The sequence below is a fragment of the Lynx rufus genome, unplaced genomic scaffold (assembly GCF_022079265.1).
Source record: "Lynx rufus isolate CCGP_SWC_20201006 ecotype Redwood Valley unplaced genomic scaffold, mLynRuf1.p SCAF_14, whole genome shotgun sequence".
NCBI classification, from domain to species: domain Eukaryota; kingdom Metazoa; phylum Chordata; class Mammalia; order Carnivora; family Felidae; genus Lynx; species Lynx rufus.
The window spans coordinates 51,662,855-51,671,289 of record NW_025814828.1 but is presented as its reverse complement, the minus strand read 5'-3'; the positions used below and the strand labels follow the sequence as shown (position 1 = coordinate 51,671,289).

General features: G+C 38.3%; 1 pseudogene; it reads left to right on the top strand.

Moving 5' to 3' along the window:
• Positions 1-7,347: 7,347 nt before the first annotated feature.
• LOC124509272 (non-histone chromosomal protein HMG-14-like) lies at positions 7,348-7,716 on the top strand (annotated as a pseudogene).
• The last annotated feature ends 719 nt before the right edge of the window (positions 7,717-8,435 follow it).

Genomic DNA, 8,435 nt, shown 5'->3' with positions numbered 1-8,435 from the left:
CGTATTAGCTGGGGTGGGAAGGCAAGGTGCACGGCGGCAGGGGGGGCAGGCTTAGCTAGCTTCTCCTTAGGTGATCCACTTCAGGAGGGGCCCTGTGGCAGCCGGAGGGAGTCAGATCGCTGCCGGAGGTTTGGCTCCGCAGAAGCACAGAGTTGGGTGTTAGCGCGGAGCGAGCAATTTCCCTGGCAGGAGCCGGTTCCCTTTGGGATTTTGGCTGGGGGATGGGCGGGGGAGATGGCGCTGGCTAGCGCCTTTGTTCCCCGCCAAACTGAGCTCTGTCGTCTGGGGGCTCCGCAGCTCACCCTCCCTTTGTCCTCCAGCCTTCCCGCTTTCCGAGCAGAGCTGTTAACTTATGACCTCCCAGACGCTAAGTCGCGCTTGCTGTGGGAACACAGTCCGTCAGGCCCCTCCGCTTTTGCAAGCCGGACTCGGGGGCTCTGCTTAGCCGGCGAGCCGCCCCTCCGCCCCGGCTCCCTCCCGCCAGTCCGTGGAGCGCGCACCGCCTCGTCGCCCTTCCTACCCTCTTCCATGGGCCTCTCGTCTGCACTTGGGTCCGTTGACTCTGTTCTGCTAATCCTCTGGCGGTTTTCTGGGTTATTTAGGCAGGTGTAGGTGGAATCTAAGTGATCAGCAGGACACGCGGTGAGCCCAGCGTCCTCCTACGCCGCCATCTTCCCAGAATCCCTAAAAATATATTTTCAATTATGAAAGAATACAGCATACATTTTCCAATACCAGTGAAGATGTTACAATATAAGTAATTTATTTTCCCAAGCTTTAATTTAAATTCCAGTTAATTAATATACAATATAATATTAGTTTCCAATGTAGAACTTAAGGATTCATCACTTACATACAATACCTGGTGCTCATGATAAGTGCCCTCCTTAATATCCATAACCTATTTAACCCATCCTCCTGTCTACCTTCCATCTAGTAAACATCAGTTTATTCTCTGTAGTTAAGAGTCTGTTTCTTGGTTTGCCCTTCTTTCCCCCACCATGTTCATTTGTTTTGTTTCTTTATTTTAAAATATGAGTGAAATCATATGGCATTTTTCTTGCTCTCCTTCTTGATATTTTATGGGAATGCAGACTAGTACAGCCACTGTGGAACACTGTATGGAAGTTCTTCAAAACATTAAAGTCAGAAACACCTTACAATCTAGGGATCACACAACTAAGTATTTACTGAAGGAATATGAAACCACAAATTCAAAAGGATATATGCACCCCTACATTTATTGTATCATTTTTTAAAAAAATATTTATTTAGTTCAAATTAGTTAACATACAGTTTCAGAGGTAAACCAATGATCATCAGTTACATATAACACACATTGTTCATCCCAACAAGTGCCCTACTTAATCCCCATGACCAATTTAGCCCATTCCCCCATCTTCCTCCCCTCCAGCAACCTTTAGTTTGTTCTCTGTATTTAAGAATCTCTCATGGTTTACCTTCTTCTCTGTTTTTATCATATTTTTCCTTCTATTCACCTATGTTCATTTGTTCTGTTTCTTAAATTCCATGTATGTGTGAAATCATATATTTGACTTTCCCTAACTGACTTATTTTGCTTAACATAATACACTCAAGTTTGATCCACACAGTTGTAAATGGCAAGATTTCATTCTTTTTCATTACTGAGTAGTATTCCATTGTATGTGTGTGTATATGTATATATATATATATATATATATATATATATATATAATGTCTTTAAAATTTTTTTCAATGTTTATGTATTTTTGAGAAAGAGAGAGAGACAGAGCATGAGTGTGGGAGAGGCAGAGAGAGGGAGACACAGAGTCTGAGGCAGGCTCCAGGCTCTGAGCTGTCAGCACAGGGCCTAATGCAGGGCTCGAACTCATGAGCTGCGAGATCATGACCTGAGCCGAAGTCAGATGCTTAACTGACTAAGCCACCCAGGTGCCCCTACAATATCTTCTTTATCCATTCATCCATTGATGTACATTTGGGCTCTTGCCATAATTTGGTTATTGTTGATAGTGCTGCTATAAACTTTGGGTTGCATTTGCCCCTACAAATCAACATTTTTGTATCCTTTGGATGAATACCTAGTAGTGCAATTGTTGGGTCATAGGTTAGTTCTATTTTTAATTTTTTGAGGAACCTCCATACTGTTTTCCAGAGTGGCTGCACCAGTTTGCATTCCCACCACACGTGCAAAAGTTTTGCCGTTTCTCCACATTCTGGCCAACATACGTTTTTGTTTGTTTGTTTGTTTGTTTTCCTGAGTTGTTAATTTTAGCCCTTCTGACAGATGTGAGATGGTATCTTAATGTGGTTTTGATTTGTATTTCTGTGATGGTGAGTAATGTTGAGCATCTTTTCATGTGTCTGTTAGCTATCTGGATGTCTTATTTGGAAAAGTATCTATTCATGTCTTCTCATTTCTTCACTATATTACTCATTTCTTGGGTGTTAAGTTTGATAAGTTCTGTATAGAATTTGGATACTAACCCTTTTTCTGATATATCATATGCAAATGCCTTCTATTCCATCGATTGCCTTTTAGTTTTCTTGATTGTTTCTTTTGCTATGTAGAAGTTTTTTTCTTGATGATGTCTTAGCAGTTCATTTTTGCTTTTGTTTTCCTTACTTCTGGAGATGTATCTAGTGAGAAGTTGCTGCAGCCAAGGCAAAAGAGGTTTTTTCCTGCTTTCTCCTCTAGGATTTTGATGGCTTTCTGTCTTACGTTTAGTTCTTTCATCCATTTCAGTATTTATTTTTGTGTATGGTGTAAGAAAATGGTCTAGTTTCATTCTTCTGCATGTCACTGTCCTGTCTTCCTAGCACCATTTGTTGAAGAGATTGTCTTTTTCCATTGGATATTCTTTACTGCTTCATCAAAGGTTAGTTGGTCATACATCTGAGGGTCTATTTCTGGTTTCTCTATTCTGTTCCATTGATGTATGTGTCTGTTCTTGTGCCAGTACCATACTGTCTTGATGATTACAGCTTTGTGGTACAGCTTAAGGTCCATAATTGTGATGCCTCCAGCTTTAGTTTTCTTTTTCAACATTACTTTGGCTATTCAGGGTCTTTTTCTGGCTCCATACAATGTTTAGGATTGTTTGTTCCAGCTCTGTGAAAATGTTGGTGTTATTTTGGTAGGGGTTGTATTGAATGTGAGGATTGATTTGGGTAGTATAGACATTTTAACAATATTTGTTCTTCCAATTCGTGAGCATGGAATGGTTTTCCATATATTTTTATCTTCTTCAATTTCTTTCATAAGTTTTCTATAGTTTTCAGCATAGATGTATTTTACCTCTTTGGTTAGGTATATTCCCAGGTATCTTATGAAGTTTGGTGCTATTATAAATGAGATAGGTTCCATGAAAATCTCTTTATCTGCTTCATTATTGGTGTATACAAATGCAACCAATTTCTCTATGTTGATATTTGTATCTTGCAATTTTTCTGAATCCCTTATGAGTTCTAACAGTTTTTTGATACAGTCTTTTGGGTTTTTGGTGTAGAGTATCATGTCATATGCAAAGAGTGAAAGTTTGACTTTTTCTCTGCCAATTTGTATGCCTTTTATTTCTTTTTGTTTTCTGATTGCTGAGGCCAAGACTTCCAGTACTATGTTGAACAACAGTGGTGAGAGTGTACATCCCTGTAGTGTTGCATTATTGTTTACAATAGTCTAATTATGGTAGTAGCCCACATGTCCATCAGTAGATTAAATGGCAAAGATGATGTTATATATATAATATTATTCAGCCATAAAATAATGAATTATCGCCATTTGCAATAACATGGATGTAGCTAGATAATATATGCTAACAAAGTAAGTCGATCAGATTAAGACAAATACTACATGATTTCACTCATGTGTGGAACTTAGGAAACAAAGAAAATGAACAAAGGGGCAAATGATAGAGAGAGAAACCAAGAAACAGTCTTTTAACTATGGAGAACAATCTGATGGTTACTAGAGGGAAGGTGGTGAAGGGATGAGTGAAATAGGTGACACAGATTAAAGAGTATGTTTATCATGATTAGCACTGAATAATATATAGAATAATTGAATCACTATATTGTACACCTGAAAGTAACATAATAGTGTATGTTAACTATACTGGAATTAAAATAGGAAATGTAAAAGAGTAAACAACAGAAACAAAAGACAAATAAATATATTACAAGATGATAAAGAGATCAATCAAAAAATGAGATATAAGAATTGTAAATACCTATACACCCAACACTGGAGAACCTAAATACATAAAGAAAATATTAAGGGACATATAGAGAGAAATAAATAATAATTAAATAATATTAGGGGACTTTAACTATCTACTTAAAGCAATGGATAGATAATCTAAGACAATCCATAAGGAAACAGTGGCTTTGAATGACACATTAGACCAGTTGGACAAGATTTTTTTTTTTATATATGAAATTTATTGACAAATTGGTTTCCATACAACACCCAGTGCTCATCCCAAAAGGTGCCCTCCTCAATACCCATCACCCACCCGCCCCTCCCTCCCACCCCCCATCAACCCTCAGTTTGTTCTCAGTTTTTAACAGTCTCTTATGCTTTGGCTCTCTCCCACTCTAACGTCCTTTTTTTTTTTTTTTTTCCTTCCCCTCCCCCATGGGTTCCTGTTAAGTTTCTCAGGATCCACATAAGAGTGAAACCATATGATATCTGTCTTTCTCTGTATGGCTTATTTCACTTAGCATCACACTCTCCAGTTTCATCCACGTTGCTACAAAGGGCCATATTTCTTTCTTTCTCATTGCCCCATAGTACTCCATTGTGTATATAAGCCACAATTTCTTTATCCATTCATCAGTTGATGGACATTTAGGCTCTTTCCATAATTTGGCTGTTGTTGAGAGTGCTGCTATAAACATTGGGGTACAAGTGCCCCTATGCATCAGTACTCCTGTATCCCTTGGGTAAATTCCTAGCAGTGCTATTGCTGGGTCATAGGGTAGGTCTATTTTTAATTTTCTGAGGAAACTCCACACTGTTTTCCAGAGTGGCTGTACCAGTTTGCATTCCCACCAACAGTGCAAGAGGGTTCCAATTTCTCCACATCCTCTCCAGCATCTACAGTCTCCTGATTTGTTCATTTTGGCCACTCTGGTGTGAGGTGATATCTGAGTGTGGTTTTGATTTGTCTTTCCCTGATGAGCGATGTTGAGCATCTTTTCATGTGCCTGTTGGCCATCCAGAGATCTTCTTTAGAGAAGTGTCTATTCATGTTTTCTGCCCATTTCTTCACTGGATTATTTGTTTTTCGGGTGTGGAGTTTGGTGAGCTCTTTATAGATTTTGGATACTAGCCCTTTGTCTGATATGTCATTTGCAAATATATTTTCCCATTCCGTTGGTTGCCTTTTAGTTTTAAGTTTATTTCTAAGTATTTTATGCTTGTAGTGCAATTGTAAGTGGAGTTATTTTCTTAAATTTCTCTTTCTGCTACTTCGTTATTAGTGTATAGAAGTAATATTATTTTGGGGTATTAATTTTGTATCCTGCGTCTTTACTGCAGTTTTTTTTTGTGAAGTGTTTAGAATTTTTTAAATATAATATCACATCATATGAAAATAGTGAAATTTTAACTTTTTATTTAGACAACTGAATGTTTCTTATTTTTGTTTCTTGTCTGATTGCTGTGGCTAGGGCTTCCAGTACTACACTGAATAAAAGTGGTGAGTGTGCTGGGCGCCTGGGTGGTGCAGTCGGTTAAGCATCCAACATCAGCCAGGTCATGATCTCGCGGTCCGTGAGTTCGAGCCCCGCGTCAGGCTCTGGGCTGATGGCTCAGAGCCTGGAGCCTGTTTCCGATTCTGTGTCTCCCTCTCTCTCTGCCCCTCCCCCGTTCATGCTCTGTCTCTCTCTGTCCCAAAAATAAATAAACGTTGAAAAAAAAAAGTGGTGAGTGTGGATATCCAAGTCTTCTTCCTGATCTTAGGAGAAAACTTCTCAACTTTTCAAAATTGAGCATGATGTCAACTGTATTTTTTTTCTTGTATGGCCACTATATGAAATTTTCACACTAAGGCCAATTTGTTGAGAGATTTTTAAAATCTATAGTCATGAAAACAGTATGTTATTGGCACAAAAATAGACACATGGATCACTGAAACAGAATAGACACTGTAGAAATAAATCTACAGTTATATGGTCAATTAATCTCGCAAAGGAGGCAAGAATATAGAATGGTAAAAATAAAGTATTTTCAATGAAAATATGTTGGGAAAACAGAACAACTACATATATGTAATTGGATAGAAGTAGGATGGAATTTGATTACTTTCTAACACCATACACAAAAATAAATTCAAGATGGATTAAAGACCTAAATGTGACACCTGAAACTATAGAAATTCTAAAAATGAACACAAGCAGTAGTTTCTTTGACATTAGCCATGGCAACATTTTTTAAGATATGTTTCCTAAGACAAGAGAAACAAAAGCAAAATTAAATTATTGGAACTATATAAAAATAAAAAGCTTTTCACAGCAAAGGAAACCATCAACAAAACAAAAAGACAAGTTACTGAATGGGAGAAGGTATGTGCAAATGATATATCCAATAAGGGGTCAGTATCCAAAATATATAAAGAACTTATGCAATGCAACACCACAAACTTAAACAATCTGATTAAAACCTGGGAAGAAATTCTGAATAGACCTTTTCCCAAAGAAGACATACAGATGGGTAACTGACAAATGAAATGATTGTCAACATCAGTCATCCTCATCAGGGAAGGGCAAGTCAAAACCACACAGAGGGGCACCTAGGGGTCTCAGTTGGTTAAGTGTCCAACTTTGGCTCTGGTCGTGATCTCTCAGTTTGTGAGTTTGAGCCCCGCATCAGGCTCTCTGCTGTCAGCACAGAGCTTGCTTCAGATCCTGTCTCCCTCTCTCTCTGCCCCTCCCCTGTGTGTTCTCTCTCTTTCTCTAAAAAAATAAACATTTAGAAAACACAATGAGATATCACCTCATGTGAGTTAGAATGGCTAAAGTGAAAATGACAAGAAATAACAAGTGTTGGTTTGGATGTGGAGAAAAAAGAACCCTTGTGCACTGTCTGTGGGAATGCAAATTGGTAGAGTCATTGTGGAAAACAGTATGAAGATTCCTCAAAAATTAAAACTAAAAATACTGTATATTCCAATAATTCCACTATTGGGTATTTGCCAAAAAGAACTCATGAAAAGTTAATTCTAAAAGATACATGTAACCCTATGTTTATTGTAGCATTACTTATAATAGTCATGATATGGAAACAAGCTAAGTGTCCATCCATAGTTGAAAGGGTAAAAGAAAAGCAGTATAGAGCCCAACTTCATGAAGGCTCTCAGCACCCCGTTGACCCTCAGGCACCCAGCACACACCAGCTACTTTGCCATGATACCTAAAAGAAAGTTCATCTCCACTGAGGGGGTGGCAAAGCAGGAGCCCAAGACGAGATTGGGGACGTTGTCAGACAAACCCGCTCCTGAAAAGTGGAAACAAAGCCAAAACAAGTGGCAGGAAGGAATAAATCTTCAGACAAAAAAAGTGGAAACAAAGTGGAAAGGGGCACCAAAGGGAGAACAGGTTGAAGTGGCTAACCAAGAAATGAAAGAAGACTTACATGCAGAAAATGGAGAAACTAAAAATGAGGAGAGTCCAGCCTCTGATGAAGCAGGAGAGAAAGAAGCCAAGTTTGATTAATATCACATACCATGTCTTATCAGTGCTCCCTGTCTCCTTTCTTGTACAATCCAGAGGAATATTTTTTATCAACTATTTTGTAAATGCAAGTTTTTTAGTAGCTCTATAAACATTTTTAAGAAGGAAGAAATCTCATTCATACTACTTTTTAAGTGTAAATGTTCTTTTTTTTTTTTTAAGAAGTGAAATAATTGTATGGTTGTTTACTTTTTGGTACAACAAGAAAATAGCGGTATATTGAATATGGGAGGTTTTGATTATCTTGGGTGACAGCTTAACATTCCATACATGGGATAGGTTTTTCTTAAAGGTTTATTTATTTATTTTTGACAGAGACAGAGCATGAACAACAGAGTGGCAGATCCACACTGTCAGCACAGAGCCAGATGTGGGGCTCGAACCCATGAACTGTGAGATCACAACCTGAACTACAACCAAGAGTCAGGCACTCAACTTGATAGTTGTTATATCCTGGAAAAAGCATCCCTGGATGGGGTAGTTTTTATATCCTATAATACAAAGCATACTAAATGGAAATCTGGAGTCAGTCATGCATTTAATATGTCTTGAACATTTTAAATTACTACTATTCCCATTTGTTCCTTGTAGGATTGTTTCCTGAAGAAAACCACTCCTTGATCTCGGCTCTCCCTGACAGAATTTTGTGCACTCCATAACATCTTTGTAGTGGTAGTCCAGTTTATCTAGTAACTTTGTCA